General features: G+C 43.9%; 1 long non-coding RNA gene across 2 annotated transcripts in view; it reads left to right on the plus strand.

Moving 5' to 3' along the window:
* The window catches only part of LOC110261681, a 41,345-nt gene extending 27,350 nt beyond the window's left edge, over window positions 1-13,995 (plus strand). Inside the window, exon 3 of one of the 2 annotated variants that reach the window (XR_002346134.1) lies at window positions 12,807-13,995. This is a non-coding gene — a long non-coding RNA (uncharacterized LOC110261681). Of the gene's footprint in view, window positions 1-556; window positions 1,878-12,806 lie in introns of those variants that run through there. The other variant, XR_002346138.1, reaches the window with a different exon arrangement.

Raw genomic sequence — 17,458 nt, forward strand, 5'->3', positions numbered from 1 at the left:
TGGAGGTTCCCAGGCTAGGGGTTGAATCGGAGCTGTAGCCACCGGCCTACGCCAGAGCCACAGCAACGGGGGATCCGAGCCACGTCTGCAACCTACACCACAGCTCACGGCAACGCCGGATCGTTAACCCACTGAGCAAGGGCAGGGACCGAACCCGCAACCTCATGGTTCCTAGTCGGATTCGTTAACCACTGCGCCACGACGGGAACTCCAGAAAATTAATTGTGAAGTGCTCCCCAACAGTGTATCTCTATGCATAGAGATACACTCTGTTGTCAACTTGTGTGAATTGAACGCTGTTAGCGCCCACTTGTTCTTCCAATGGAGAGTGGCTCCCAGAGGTCACTTAAGGAGGACCCTCTGAAGCACCCTAGTTCACAGGCCCACAGTCTAGCTCTCCCCCGGAGTAGAGATAATCCTGTTTATCGCTCCTCCTCCCCCCAAGAAGGAAAAGAAATGCGAGTTCTCCAAGCCAAAGTTAAGACACAGACGGCGAGTCATACAGAGATGGACCCAGAATGAGTGAAATCTGACAGATTTTTCCTCTTGTCTCAAGGCCTTTCTCATCCCGTGAGCTGGTGAGGTAATTCTACCACATCATGACCACAAACACCCAGCACTCGATACTCCAAAAGGGAAGCCACGGGAAAGGCGGGGTGTGAAAATCAGGAGTTCAGCCAAAACATCCCAAAGTGAGAAAGACGTCCTGGCTGCCTGGAACCACTTTGAGGAGCCAATGGTTATCAACACCTTGTGAAGCCTTAGAAGCTTCCTCACTAGAGGTCCTGGCCCTCTCTCCTCCGTAAACCCAGAACCAGTCAACAGTTATTTGTAGAGTCCTTTCTCCAAGGTGCTGGGCCGGATGGGCCATGCAGAGTCCACCGCCATGAAAAATGACATTGCAAGGCTGTAAGTGTTAAGTAAAAAGTATAACGCAAACGTCTGTGAGTTTTCAGAGTGGGAGACAACCAATGACAGCCTCTTGAGTTTCTGTCCTTCAGTTTCAGGCTAAGTGGGTGCTCCAGTGACCCCTAGATTGGCCTACTCCAGAGGCTCAAGGTAAAGGTACAAGCCAGGTCTACATTATGTAAACCAGGATTGTGTGGTCATTGTAAAACCGGTCATGCACAGTTGTAGGATGTAGGTAGTGCTCTGGTGATGGCAGTAATGAATTGAAGGAGAGGGGAATCAGCCAAGAGAGCACATTCTAGCTACTACTGATCCTTAAATGGTTCACCTCCCTTTCCTTTCTATGCCTCGATTAATGTTTTTAGGGCCAGAGAACCAATTTAGCAAAGGAAAAGACAATTGTAATGTATTCCCTAACTCTCTGCGTAAGTTCTGTGGCTCGGATAAAAGAAAATATAAGTCTTCAGGGAATGTTATGATCTAATTTGGAACTTGTGATCTAGTTTGGAATATCCAATGAATGTGCAAAATGACTTGATACTGATGGGAGTGAGATGGGGATATGATACAGTGTCAGAGGCGGAAGAAGTGAGATGATGGGTTAGGGACAACAATGACAGAGAAGAAGGCTTGGGTTAGACATATGAGCTTGGGTTGCATTGGGTGTCTGGCTGTCTGGCAAGGATAAGGACAGAGAATTTCTGTGTGTGGAGCACAGAGTTTTCCAAGAATAACAATAGAAGACGTGGTGGTGAGGAGTAATGGGAAAAAAGAGGTGGGAAGTACAGGAGTTAAGAACATGGTTGTGAATTCACATTTGAATCCCAACTCTCTTTCCTTGCAGCTGTGTGACCTCGGGCAAATTAGTTAACCTCAGAGTCTCGGTCTCCTCTCTGTAAGATGGAGCTGTATACTTCATCAGGTTGTGAGGATTAAAAGAGACAACAAGGAGTTCCTGTCGTGGCACAGCAGAAACAAATCCGACTAGGAACCATGAGGTTGCAAGTTCGATCCCTGGCCTCACTCAGTGGGTTAAGGATCCAGTGTTGCCATGAGCTGTGGTGTAGGTCACAGACGTGGCTCAGATCTGGTGTTGCTGTGGCTCTGGCATAGGCCGGCAGCAACAGCTCCAATTAGACCCCTAGCCTGGGAACCTCCATATATCCCCTAAAAAAGGACAAAAGGCAAAAAACAAAACAAAACAAAAAAACAGAGACAACACCTTAGCTGGTGTGGTAATCTTGTAATAAATATTAGCTCTTCTATTTTTTTAGTCTCTACGAGGGTAGGGACTGTCTGTCTTATCTGTCACTGTTGTGACATATAAACTGCCACTGATTTTGAATAAATAAAAGAAGAAATGAGCAGGCGACATGAAAGAGCAAAGTAACCTAAGTGAGCTTACCCATAATAAGATCATCACCAAGAGTGCCACATTTCTTTAAACCCACCGTCCCATTTTATTTAGATAGAATTTCCTCCTTAGGAGTGTTTCCTCCTTAGGTCATGGGAAAAGCAAACACATAAAGCACAAAGAACCTGATATCTCACTGATGGCATTACAATTAAAAAGAGGATTATCCAAAGGAATTATGTTTGGTAACTTTATCATGTTCAAATAAATCCAATTCTTTACTTGTAAAAGTTCAATGTGTGTTCAGGTTTCTCTATAGTAAAACAACAAATATCTCTGTCCATTCTATAAAACCCCAGCTAATTTGTTCAGGTACACAATAGAGCGATGGCCCAGTTTTAAGAACAGTATTTTTTTAACTGATAAATGAGGCTGCATATAATTATGATTAGTCACCATAGCCAAAGAAAATCTGATATTCGATTTAGCAGGTTAGTTGATTGTAACCTAAATTTAATTGGAAATTTAAATCTGACTCTGGGCATGCACCTGGAATATTGTATGTCATGTCTGACAGAGAGAGATAAATGGAGTTGGCTGAGAGACCAGGAGAGAAGAAAGGCTAGCGGTTCTGATGGGTGCTGATTTCTCATTATCCACACATTTCCAGGGATGAGGGCAGGTAATCTTCCAAGATGACCAATTTTTTTTTTTTTTTTTTTTTTTTTTGTCTTGTTGTCTTTTTGTTGTTGTTGTTGCTATTTCTTGGCCGCTCCCACGGCATATGGAGGTTCCCAGGCTAGGGGTTGAATCGGAGCTGTAGCCACCTGCCTACGCCAGAGCCACAGCAACGGGGGATCCGAGCCGCATCTGCAACCTACACCACAGCTCACGGCAACGCCGGATCATTAACCCACTGAGCAAGGGCAGGGACCGAACCCGCAACCTCATGGTTCCTAGTCGGATTCGTTAACCACTGCGCCACGACGGGAACTCCCCATTTTTTTTTAAACTTTTTTTTTGTTTGTTTCTTTTTAGGGCCTCATCTGCATCATATGAAGGTTCCCAGGCTAGGGGTTGAATCAGAGCTGCAGCTGCAGGCCTATGCCACAGCCATAGCAACACCAGATCTGAGCTGCATCTGTGACCTACACCGCAGCTTGTGGCAATGCTGGATCCTTAACCCACTGAGTGAGAGCAGGGATCAAACCTGCATCCTCACAGACACTATGCTGGGTTCCTAACCCCCAGAGCCACAGTGGGAACTCCCAAGATTACCATTTTGGAATTCTATCACAAGCCCTCAAAATTATCCATGTATCTTATTCCTATGTCCCAATGTTTTTCTCAAATCTCCCTGAGTCTTTCACAAAGAATCCTCTTCTTTTTTTTAATTAAAAAAAAATTTTTTTTTGGCCATACCCACGGCATGTGGAATTCTTGGGCCAGGGATCTAACCCATGGCACGGAAGTAACCAGAGCCACAGCAGTAACAACCCTGGATCCTTAACTTGATGAGCCACCAGGGAATTCCGAGAATCCTCTTCTAAGAGTAAGTTCTCCTTGCTTGCATTGTTCAGACAATTGCTTAGCCCAGTTCTCTTCTTTATTTGTTTTGCACATACATAGCTATTTAAGTCACGCGATTCTTTAAAGTTCGTCCCAGACTCAGTCCCAAATTGAAATCATGATTAAGTTGCCGATTCTTACTCTTTTACCTGATCTCATTGTTAATTACAGAATTATGCAGAATGAGGCTTTGAACTTACAATGATGTAGCTTACATCCCATCTACTGCTAGTCCCTGGGCCCAAAATCTTTCAATAGATACAAATTGGAATTGGAATTGGAAAAACTTTCAGCCAATTTGTAGCAGGTTTTCCAGAGTATTTTTCACTGACATCGTGGAAACCTAAACAGGCTTCTCCCTCAGGATCATCCTAAGAGTCTGGAAATATCAATCAGCCCTAAATATGGTCCAAGATTTTATGTTTTCTGGTTTTTTACAAACTGTCGGTTTTGATTCTCATTGAGCAACAGGCAGTTTAGCTGTTTATTGGAACAAACAGCACTAGTAACAATTCTTTCCAAGTGCTGGTTGTTTCCATTCACTTAAACGAAATAAAATATTTCTGGTATGTCCATAAGAGGCAAGAATGTAGAATTGCAGAGCATGCATTAGCAAGGATTAGCAGGTCATTCCCCCGTGATCAGACGATTTGCATTTTTGTTTTCTTTTCAAATCTTTGAAAACACAAATTGGATACAACTCCTAATTCCCTTGTGGTGGAATTGGAAGACACTTTAAAAAAAATGAATAAATTAGGGATTGAAATTCCATGACTACGTCTTCATTTTAGAGTAAATAAACATAGCATCACGTCTCCATTTTAGAGTAAATAAACATAGCATCACGTCTCCGTCTCCGAGCAAAGAGCTTACAGATAGTGAACCTGGCTATTCCCACCCTGAAGCAGTGTGGCTCAGTAGTGGTTGGGAGGATCATGGGTAGAGGATGCCCTGTAGGTAGAGGATCACGGCAGAGAATCAGTCCTGACACTCAGGATGGGGGTGTGAGCGCAGCTGAGGCCACAGACTTGGGTCTTTTTCTTATCGAATTAAAAGGCGCACCCTTCTGTCAAGAGAACCGTGTTTTGAAGGCTCTGTTGAGGTTCCCTTGCTCTTAGCTGGTGAACAACCAGAGAGGAAGGGATTTTTTTCCCTCCCTCTCTTTACACTTCAGGAGGCTGTCATTCTAGCATATTCTAGAAACAATAAGGAGTGCCTCTGAGTAAAATAGTTGTGGTTTTTTTTCCCCCACCATTTTGTCTGTACATGTAATGGAAATTCTTTCTTTAGCCTGATCTCAAATTTTCACATTCTGTACATTCAGTTGATGGGCTGGTGGCTTTAGAACTCAGCCTCGAACACCCATCGTAAATCCCTGGGATTTCTCTCTCATTTTGCTTATCGATTCAGTGCAGTGACATTACTAAGTGGTGTCCTCTTCTTTTCTGTCTTAAAAAAGATTAGTCTTCTTTTGGCATACTTTTCCTACATCTGTGGAGTTTCCAGTGACAACTACATGAATCTTGTTCTCTTTACTCGCTTGTTGGTCTAAAGTGATCTCTTGATGGGCCTCCAATGAGAGTGGAAAGGGTCACTGGATTGGCTTTGAGCAGATTTAGCTGCCTTGTGTAAAAATCTTTGTGGACAAATTCCTTGAAGTATGAGTCAAGTCATAAGAAACTCCCCAATACCGCCCAATTCCTTTGTTGTGACAAACGAACTATTTAGAAAGCTCAAAGAATGTTTTAGCCAAAAGGGGTCACAGACCCTATTGAGTCCAACCTTCTTCTGCAGACAAGGTAACTGAGATTCAGATCGGTTTAATGAATGAGCCCAAAGGGAAATTACATGGAGAGTTTGAAGGCCTCACACCAGCTTTCCCCAATGTTAAATGTAGTTCCACTTCATCCGAGTCCCACCGAAAAGAATATAATCATGAATACAAGCTCTGTTTTGATGTTAATTTTAACCACATGTCCCATAGTCAGGTTTAGCACTTAACTGGCCCTTGCCCACATTCCTGCTGAAGCATATAAACTGCCAGGAAATTAAATTTTGCTTCATCCTTTGTCTGATAGAAACGGAATCTTTGAGTAAGGTGGTATTTGAAATTCCTCATTTATAGTTAGAATTCCACTATGCCCTGTGCATTTTTATGAAGTGTTAAGTTGTCTTGGTGCTGTACCCTAAAACACAATGCCCAGGGTACGGCTTGTCCCATCAAGCTGCCTGATAGTGTTTGTAGTGGGCAAGTTTTAGCCTGACTCGGAGTAGGTGCAGATGGGTTCCAAAAATCTACCTATCAGGCCATTAACACATTTTTGGTTTTTTCCCCGCTGATCAGTAACAATATATTTATGAGGAACTTAAGAATCCTAAGTTCCAGAACTTTGAATTGTATTTAAGATCTTGCTTTATTTTTATCACTGTCTGAATTATTATTAATCTAATCTTTGAAAAAAATGGCCAATGATTTCTCGCATTATAAATTTCACTTAACCAAACTGATTCCTGGGTTTCTCTATATCAGTGGTTCTCAGTTAAGGGTGTTTTGCTGCCCCCGAGGACATTCAGAAATGTCTGGAGGTGGTTTTGACTGTCACAACTGGGGGGTGGAGGTAGTACTACTGTCACTTAGTGGGTGGATCAGGGATGCTGCTAAACATCTCACAATGCACAGAACAACACCCCAACAGCAAAGAACTACCTGGCTCAAAAAGCCAATAGTACCAAGGCAGAGAAAACATGCTTTAAAAAGAGGAATAATTTCAGTCTGCACATCAAAGATTAGTGCAACATGATTAGTGCAGTATTCATAGAAGTATTCCTAAAGTTTCTAAGTAAACATTGAGTATTGTAATCCTAAATACCATTCTTCAATGGAAATCAGAATATGCCAAAGTGGAAACTGTATATTTAATGAGTTTAACCCAAAACTACAAAAGACAACTAAATATGAACGCAGTGGTCTGTCATAGCATACAGTAATTTTACTATATACATTTGTACATACATACATGTAGACATACACTGGAAACTCATACATACACAAAACATACTTTATCAAGATCCAGAGCCATTTCTATTTTTAAGCTACAGTGTAAGGCCCTTTTAGGTGGACATACTCTATCAACCCTCTCACTGGGTCATTGTTTTTCCAGGCCAATATCATATGTTTGTTGATGAGATTTTAGCAGTCAATTTTTGCTGCATAAGAACACCATTCCAAAACTCAGTAGCTTTAATCAGTAGGCATTTACCTTCATGCTCTTGAATCTATAGGTTGATTGAATGGCTGATTTAGGTTTGGCTCAGCTGGGGGGATTCTGCTGGGGATGGTGGGTCTTGCTGGACTTAGCCCTTCACTGTGGGTTCTGGATTTGCTCCAGTGTGTTCTCTTCCCCAGGCTGAAAGAGAAGCTCCTATTCTTGGGAGGATCTTCTCATAGCGATGGCAGGTGTATAAGTCAGGGAGCAGAAATGTGATGTACTTTATAAGACCTGGGCTCAAAACTGGCACAACTGTCACTTATGCCCACATTCCATTGGCTAAAATAAGTCACAAGGTGTAAGCTGATATCCATGGAGAGAAGGGATGTTCTCTGCCCTCAGTGGGAGGAACTGCAAAGTCACATGACCAAATGTACAGGAATGGAAGAGTTGGGAACCATAATATAATCCACCATAGGCATTATGATAGTTCCACGTGACGTCATCTCAAAAGTTTCATGGGTCATTTTCTTTTCTTTTTTGGCCAAGCCCATGGCATCTGAACATTTCTGAGCCAGGGACTGAAACCATGCCACAGGAGTGAAAACACTGAATCCTCAACCAGCTGCATCACAAGAGAATTCCTCATGGGTCATTTTAAAGGTGCTCTGACACCTTGCAGGCACCCATTATGGCTAAATCATCCATAAAGTTATGCAATTTCAAGTTTACTTCTCTTTCATCATGAAATTGGAGACTATGAAAAGTACAAAAAACTAAAATAAAAATCATGTGCAATATTACCATCCACAGAAAATGACAGTGTTTTAGTGCATTTATTTTTAGCATTAAACTGCTTTTGGATTAGAGATGTAATTTTTGCCCATGTTGAGAGTTTGGAAAATAGTAAAAAGTATAAAAATCACTTGAAATCCCACCAAACAAGAATTGTATCTTGTTAAAATTTTTCTATGCACACAATTTGTTTCACTTGGAGTTCCTGTTGTGGCTCAGTGGGTTACAAACCCAACTAGTACCCATAGGATGCAGATTTGATCCCTGGCTTTTCTCAGTAGGTTAAGGATCTAGCATTACCATGAGCTGCAGTGTAGTTTGCAGACACACGGCTTGGATCTGGCATTGCTGTGGTTGTGGTGTAGGCCAGCAGCTGCAGCTCTTATTTGACCCCTAACGTGGGAACTTCCATATGCTGCAGGTATGGCCCTAAAAAGCAAGAAAAAAGAAAAAAAGAAAGAGAATTTGTTTTACGTAATTGGTATCAAACTATATCTGAACTTATCATCCTGATTTTTCTCACCAAAATATAAAGTATGTCCCATGTCATTTAAATGTGCTTTGCAAACAAAATGTTAATAGAAGTCAAATATTCTAACACATAGAGGTCCTCTATCCAATCACTAATTTAAACTCTTTTCATCTTCATCTGTCGATCCTCTTAAGATAGTTATAAAGCACATCTTTTAAAAACAAAGACAGAGGGAATATACCCCAGATATTGGTCAAATTCTAGCTTTATACAACTTTCGCTAGTTGACATAGTGATTGAAACAACTCAACTATTTCTAGCAAGGCTAACCAGGACAGGAGCCAAACTTCACCAGTGCCAACAAAAGCCATAATAATTCTTTAAAAGTTCATACCTGGCTTATTTATTATCCTGGAACTAATAGTAACATATGCTTCCCTGGTGATGCTGTCTAGTGATTTTCTTCTAAGGACAGAGAGTATGATATATATTCTATTTGGTGATTGTGTAACTAGACAAAGGGGGCATATTAAGGCTTTAAATCACAAATTTTGACAATTTACAATGCAAATTTCTTTTCATCAGAAGGACTTTCAGGGCTGCATGTGGAGTTCTAAGGAGCCATCTGTAGTCCTCTGGTTGACCACTCTGGGTGTGGTGATACTACATATTGATGAGGCTTGAAGTGTTTGCAGATGCAGATGGTTTAAGGATTAGGTTCTACATGTCTAACTATCCCTTTATAGCCTACAAACTGATATTAAATATTGTTAAAAGAAATGTACAAACCAGGTGTATTAGTTTTCTAGGGTGGCCTTCACAAAATACCACAAACTGAGTGTCTTAAAATAACAGAAATATATATTGTCTCATAGTTCCAGGGGCCAGAAGTTCAAAATCAAATTTTGGCAGGGCCACAGTCCCTGTGAAACCTGTAGGGGCGAACTGTCTTTGCCTCTTCTAGCTTCTGGTGTTTTCCAGCAATCCCCAGCATTCCTTGGTTTGCAGATGTATCACCACAGTTACTGCCTCTGTCGCATGTCACACAGCCATCTTCTCTCGTGTGTCTTTTCTCAGTCATACAAGGACATCAGTCATATGGGATTAAGGGCCCATCCTACTCCGGTATGACTTAACTCATTTTATCTTCAGTGGCCCTATTTCCAAATAAGGTCACATCTGAGGTCCTGGGGTTAGGACGTCTACATCATTTTGAAGGACATGATTCAACCCATAATACCAAGAAATGGAAAGTTAAAGCCCTGAGTAATTGAAATATCCGTTATGAGTATTTGTTTCTATTGCTTAGCTGGAAACAGTGAAACCTAATAAAAACATGTTTCTGAAATTTTGGGGTGGCTTTCATGAATAGAATAATGGGAAGTTCCCTTTTGGTCACCAACATATATTCTCTTTAAGTGCTAGACTTCAAGAGTATCACGTAAGCATTCTGGAAGTATAGCATTTCTCCATATGATGGTCATGACATTAGCGAGGAAAGTTAACTACTGTTTCCTAGGCATTTCCCAGATTTCCCTGGATTTCAGCATGAGTGATAGGACCCAGTAACAGTACCGTGTGATATAGGATGAGATGGCTGGAAGGGACAAGTTTTCCTAACTCCTCACATGGCCTGCAGTTTGGATAATTGAGTCCATCTCAGCTGCAGATGAGCCAAAGGAGAAGATATTTCCCAGAAGGAGCCTTGATTAGAAAAGTCTGCCCCAGGATATTCCAGCTGTGGGCCAACTGGCAATATCTTGAATCACCAAAGAGAGCACTGCAATGTGGGTTTCCTCATATTTGCTCTCCTCATCACTCTCGCTAAGTCATTATTGGCCACTAGGATCTTTCAGAAAGCACTTATGTAAACCCCAAAGCTCACTGATTTATTGGTTGTCATGTAATAAATCAATTACCTACAGACACTCTCTGTAGCTAACATGCTTTTGTCAACCAACTGTGCTTATAGAATATCCGTAGTGGGATGAAGAATTTGTAGCGTGTAAAATAAGCCCACTGGTGGAATGATTTATAAAATACTCCTGTTTTAGGAGTTCAACCAAGATATTTACCAAGGTTAAGATAATGTTTCTCTATTAGAACCGATGAGGGATAGCAGAATGACATTTTATATTGATAACATGCCTCTCGGTAGAATTTAAAGCCCTCAGTGTTATCCATTGCTCCTGTCCTTGGGGTAGACACATCTGAGGAAGGAAATCTGAGACAGAGATAACTGAGTGTCTTCTGATCCTAAGTGTTAGATCAAATGAGGGTGTTTATTATAATTTCTATACTCAATAAGTGCCTGCTCACAGTAATGTGTACACGGTATGTTTATATGCCCAGTACTGTCTTGTGCAGGACTTTCATGTATTATTCTAACCTTGCAGTAACCTTATGTAATGAGAATTGTCATCATCTCTGTTTGAAAGATGAGGGAGCAGAGGACTAGGAAGGCAAAGTTACTTGACTATGGCCCCAAGCTAGTAAAGTACACTGTAGCCATAAATGCGTGGGGTAATTCCAAAACCAGGCCTCTTCCTAAGTCTGGTTTATTGCCATTCCTTTTGATGACACTCTTAAGTTGTCTCCTTGGCCTCTTCTGAAGACATCCCTTAACTGTCTTTCCCAAAGCCTATTCCAGAACTTATCCCTGATTCAAAGATGAGCTTAGTCCTATGAGCAGTGCAGTTAAGGATCCAAGATCCACCTCTGGTGGGAACCATCGTCTTTGCCAACACCTTTGACTGCTTGTGAGGTCCTCGCTGAGGGGCAGCGCGCGCTGCAGAGGCTCAGGCGAGTCTGTGTGAGGGGTCACTGTCTCAGCCTCAGGAGGCCAAGGCTCTTCTAAATTGGACTCAGGTTGGAGGTGTCAGGAGAGCCAAGTACCTCCCTTGCATTCCTTCCAGCTCGCATGAGCTGTTATCCCTCCTGTGAAAAGCAACCACTGGATGGCTTCATATGAGAATGAGGATTATGTGAGATTATAAATAACACCCTCCCACCTCCCAGGAGTATGTTCCAGGAAAACATTTTGGGAGCCTAGAGGAAGATGTAAGTAGAAACGACCTTGGCCAGCTGTGACTCCGTGCCAAAACCCGCGTTCCGGGGTCAGAGCAATGTGATTTCACTCTGCAACTGTGGGCTGCTGTGAAGACCACCGCTTCCCTCCGACTTTTTTTCTAAAATGTAAGATTTATGCACAGAAACACTTCTCCCCAAAGCAAAATAAACCCAAACAAAATATAACCCAACAGCCAACTCTCATGATTGAATTATATGAGGTGTCAGAAAATCCTTTGGATGGCGTTCCTTGATGGGGAATGCAAGAGATGGGAAAGAAGAGATTACTAACTCCATCACCACTAAATTATAGTTTACTAACTACATCACTGATAAATTTTTTTTTACAAGGCTTGTTCCTAATGTTTAACGGGGCGGGGGCGGGAGGAGGGATGATAAAGGCTGTTTTCATTCAGTCTTATTGGTCTGTTGGCCATGGAGAATGGGGAAGGCACTGTTCCTTTCTGATACTCGTAAAATATTTGTTACTTTCAGAGTTCCCATGGTGGGTCAGCAGTAAAGAATCTGACTAGTATCCATGAGGATGTGGGTTCCATCCCTGGCCTGGCTCAATGGGTTAAGGATCTGGCATTGCCGTGAGCTGTGGTGTAGGTCAAAGACATGGCTCTGATCTGGGGTTGCTGTGGCTGTGGGGTAGGCTGGCAGCTGTAGCTCCGATGTGACCACTAGCTTGGGAACCTCCATGTGCTGTGGTTGTGACCCTACAAAGAAAAAAGCAATGTTACTGCTATCCTTAAAAGGGAGGCCATAGCCTTGCAAACACATGGAACTTCCTGCAGGGGGGCGGATTCAGTGTGAGGCACAAAGAGGTCTCTTTCCCGCCCTGGCCCATGCTGTCTGCTCACCACCGCCTCTGGCAGACCTCACCATGATTACAGTAACCTCCCAGCAGGGGCCAGGCCACCTCCAACAATCACAGCATCTCATTAAACAATAACTTCCAACCTCCTCTCTCACTCAGCCTCGGGGCTGGACTTGCCCATAGGGAAAGCTCCTGATGGAATTTTCATTCTCTTTCCTTTCCCTCCCCCAGACTGTGAAGGTCTGTGATGTAGCTAAGCAGTAAACTTGTAGGGAGAATTGTAATCTAGAAGGTCTAGAAACCCACAGCCATTTGTTAATTGGGTGAAAAATAATTGACGGTGCTCAGCTGACCCAGGTTCATGGAGAGGGCCATGGCATCTAGCCCTGGGTCTCATCCATAACACTGGCTGCAGACAGCCCTTGGGACCCTGATCTCCAGGGGCCTCTGCTTCTACCCTCAGCCCACCCAGCGAGCCAGCTCAGCCCCTGCTGGGTTGGGTGTTGGTTTTCTGCCCATGACTGGTTTCTATTTCTGGGGCTGAGTCCTTTGTCTTCAGGCACCTGCACACTCAGTCATCCCTCTGCTACTTGTGTTTCTCCTCAGAAAAGCCAGTTCCAGTTGGAAATCTCAGAAGTGAGGATGACAGCAAATAACCAGAAAATCAAATAATAGAGGGTCCAGCAAGGCTTCTGACCTATCCTGTAGCCTCCAGCCCAGCCCAGGGGGAGGTGAATGTGGTCGGAGTGAGACTGGCTGATCTGGACCCTGGATAACAGCTCTGTTTTTGTGCCCAGAACAGCTGACCTTCCTCATGAGCAGGATGATGACAAAACTTTGCCCACAGCCTCACACCTGCCATGTGAGATGAAGAAAATCAAATCCCTGCCTTCGATCATGGCAGGAATCACTTAACAAATAGAAGTTCGTCCTACCTGAAGAATGCAAGGATGCACTAAATAAATCTTTTCTTTTCTCTATCCAGCAATGATTTGTTAGGAATGTATTATGCACAAGGCTGAAGCCGAATAGTCAAAGAGGTACAAGTTTCCTTGTCTTAAATCCTAAGCCTGGGCTCAAGGTACCAGTCAAATCCTAAGCAGCCCTGAACTTTTTTCTTGCAAAAAATTGTCACATGCCTTCCTTTTGTTTGCACAACCCCCTCACCCCACAGGTGCCTGAGGTTTCTCTGATTGTGATCAGGTCTGCAGGCATCTACTGCCGTTTTGCTCGCCAAAGTCCCTCTTGACCCTTTATAAATTTGCCAGTGGCTACCTGAAATGATGCACAGTGTGTGGCCACGGGGCTCAGCAGAGCTATTGGCTTACATGGGGGCTGCTCTTGGAACCTTGGTTCCATACATCACCCAACTTGGCCAACTAATCATAAATGGGAAGAACTTGCCACAGGACACTCTGCAGAATATACTTCAGGTTCACATCCTCTTTCTTTCAGGGAACCCCAGACCTTGTTTGCAGACAAAGCCCAGGTTGTCTGGCCTGGCGACTCAGGCCAATAAAAGTCTCCAGGGTCTCAATGGAGATTAGCCAGGTCAGGTCAGTGAAATGATGGTGACAGACCCAAAGGAGGTTTCTGTTGGGCGGGTGGCCTAGAGAGTGACTTCTCATGCAAAACCGTCTTTTTAGATGAAAGTCAGAGGCAGGTCCCTGTGGCTCAGAGTGTGCTCTCCCAGATCAGACAGCCTGAAGCAGATCCCAAGCCCCACTGCTTACTAGCCGGGGGACCTTGGAGGCGTGATGGACCTTGGCATGCCTCAGTTTTCCTCATCTATAAAATGGCGATAATAGGGTGTTCTCGTCGTGGCTCAGTGGTTAACGAACCTGACTAGTATCCATGAGGACTCAGGTTTGATCCCTGGCCTTGTTCACTAAGTTAAGAATCCTGTGTTCCTGTGAACTATGGTGTAGGTCACAGATGTAGCTCGGATCTGGTGTTGCTATGGCTGTGGCATTGGCTGGCAGCTGTAGCTCCGATTAGACCCCTAGTCTGGGAGCCTCCATATGCCACAAGTGTGACCCTAAAAAGACAATGAACAAATAAATCAAATGGGGATAATAATACTTATCTGGCAGGCTTACTGGAGGGACTGGAAAACATCATCTCAGTAAATCACCTAGAATAGTACTTGGGATGTAATGAACCATTGATAAAGGATTGCCAGGATGGTTATTGAAACATGATGGGGCACAAGCTTAACCTCAAGAGGGATGCCAGGAGACCTGTGTTCTTACCATGAGCACATTAATTTCACAGAGCCATGAAGATTGTCCTATAATCACCTGTCTGGCACTGACACCCCAGCCTGGCAGCAGATAATGGTATCACAAACAGGCCTATGGCCCTCTCCAGGACATCCTCCCCCATCCCAGCCATGGGGAGAAGGCCCATCTCATGGGAAAATATAAGGTGATAATGCTTAGCAAAGGGGGTTTCTAATGTTTTGGTCTCAGTTTGATCTTTGCAGGAAAAAAAAATCTCTTCCTTGACACTGAGTTTTCTGTCCCAAAGTCCCCCTCTTCCAGGAATGGCAACATTCTGAAGGCTTATGCTAAACTGTTTTCCTTCAATCCCCTAAACTGCTACTCCAAGATTTCTTAACCTTGACCTTAGATTTCAGGGAAGTCAGGGCAGAAGAAAAAGCTGGCTTCGAAATAGTTACTGCTGGCTGCAAATTTCATAATGTCGTGAAGGCAGCCTCAGTGAGCTGGGGCAACTTCCATACTTTTCAAAAACATCCTGGAGTTCCCTTGTAGCACGGTGGGTTAAGGATCTGAAGTTGCCACTGCAGTGACTCAGGTTGCTGCTATGGTGCTGGTTTGATCCCTGGTGCAGGAACTTCCACATAGCTTGGCTGTGCCCAAAAAACAAAACAAAACAAAATAAAACCCCAAACTCCTGATTTCCAGAGATGAGGTTCTGCCTGAAGAGAAAGAGAACAGTTTTTTGTTTTGTTTTGTTTTTGTAGGAAGAGGTTATTAAGGGGAGGTAGTTTAAACCACTTGCCTTCTGACCCTTTCCTTTGAGACTTGATTGACTGTTAATAGTGTTTTTGTAAGAAGCGAGAAATAAATAAATACAGAGGCTGGGAGTTGTCTCCTGTGGTATGGGAGCCCCTTAAAGAGTCACAGGTGTTTCTGTGCACTGGGATGAAATGCAGGAGTCTCCAGTTACAGTGGTCTTTTCCAGAATGTTGGGCTTTGGTGCTGGTAATGGGGAGGAACAGCAATGTGGCCTGCTTGGCTTCTTGTGACAATTCCACTAAGCTATGTTTGGGTCCCATTGGATGGCTACACTTCACGGATCACCCATCTGTAAAAGAGGGACGTTAGATACATGGGTTTCGGGAAGGAAGCTGAAGATCGGTAGCCTCTGATTCCTTGGTCCTTGCCTTTAGGCATCCTTTCCATACAGGCTGCCCTTTAATTCACGTGTTATTCAGCAAACCCTTAATCAACATGCTCTACACTGGAGTCTTCAAAACAGGTGAATAAGCTCTCGGGTTCCTTCCTTCCCTCAGCCTATCAAAGCCTGCCCCCAGATCCTACCGAAGGAACAAAGCCCTGCTGACCCCATGATTTTAGCCCAGGGAGACTGATTTGGGACTTCTGATTTCTAGAACCACAGGATAATAAATGTGTGTTGTTTTAAGCTACAAAGTTGTGGTCACTTCTTCTGACAGCCATGGGAAACTCACACATGTGCTCGTTCCTCTCTGTTCTGATCACCCCTCACCTGCTGCATGCGGAACCCCACCCTGACGAGCAGCACCCAGCTTTGGTGTGGCTCGGTGTCTTGTTTGCCTCCCTGTGACAGCTGGAGCTCCCGGGGAGACCGTTCTTATTTTAAGTGTGAATAAACCCAGCATTGCCTATCACATAGTAAACACTCATTTCATTTTTTTTTTTTTCAGGGCCGCACCCACGGCATATGGAGGTTCCCAGGCTAGGGGTGGAATTGGAGCTACAGCTGCCAGCCTACACCACAGCCACAGCCACACCAGATCCAAGCCATGTCTGTGACCTACACCACAGCTCACAGCAACTAACCCACTGAGCGAGGCCAGGCATCGAACCTGAAACCTAATGGCTAATAGTCGGATTTGTTTCTGCTGAGCCACAATGGGAACTCCTTTTTTTTAATTCGTGAAGGTAGGGGAGGTATTTCTTCCCTCTCTTACAGCAGGAGGAGAGCTGGTACAGTCGAGCCATGCCAATGTAGGCAGCACTTAAACATCAGCATCAGGAAGAAAGGACCAGGGGTTGGTGAGTGGCAGGGAGCTTGCAGGAAGGAGCGGAAGCAGTTGGAGCAGAGGTGGTTGGATATTCTCAGGAGACTGTGAAACCAGCAGCTTAAGGGCAGCATTGGATTTGTGAAAACTTGGAAGATAAACGGAATTCTAAGAAAAATATTTTTCCAGCTCCGCTGGTCACTGCAGGACAGCAGAGAGATAAGGTAACTGCTGAATTAAGATAGGAACATGAAGGCAGGAGGAGACAGAGAGTCTAAGAGGTGAGATTGGACCACATTGAAAGGCGTGAAGGCAGCTGAGCCAAGGGGATGGATGCGGAGGCAAGGAAGAGGTGATGAGAAACTGGGAGATGTACTCAGGGGCAGGCCTGGGGCAGAAGAAGATGAAGCAACTGGGATGTGGAAACAGGAGATAAAAAAATTCGAGGGAGAGGTGGATGAATGTCTGTTCAGAGCAGGATTTCTCAACCTCGACACCACTGACATCTTTAAGAGTTTGTTTTTCTTTTTAATTCAATGGATTTTATTTATGGTTGTACAACCATCATCATAACCTAATTTTAGAACACTTCTATCCCAAACCCCCACCATCTTGAGCCAGCGATTCTTTGTTGGGTGAATTGGGGAGGGGCTGCCCTGAGCACTGTAGGAAGTTGGGCAGCATCCTGGCCTCTGCCCACCAGATGCCAGTAGTACCCAGCCCCTCTAAAATGTCTCCTACTGTTGCCAACTTCCCTCTGGGTGACAACATTGCCCCCCAGTTAAGAACCAATGATTTTGTGGAACAACTAGGACTGGGGAAGGAAAATACTTTATATGTGTACAGGCAAGGACAGACTTTAAGGAAGATCAGAGCAGCAGAAGAAGATAACAGAGAGAAAATCAAGCCAGAGGACAGAAAGTGAAAGTTGGTGGGTAAAGGGACAGAATCTGACCAAGGAGGAATTACAGCAAAATGATTGATGACCGAGCAGAATGGACCAGAAAGC

Source organism: Sus scrofa, chromosome 1, assembly GCF_000003025.6.
Source record: "Sus scrofa isolate TJ Tabasco breed Duroc chromosome 1, Sscrofa11.1, whole genome shotgun sequence".
NCBI classification, from domain to species: domain Eukaryota; kingdom Metazoa; phylum Chordata; class Mammalia; order Artiodactyla; family Suidae; genus Sus; species Sus scrofa.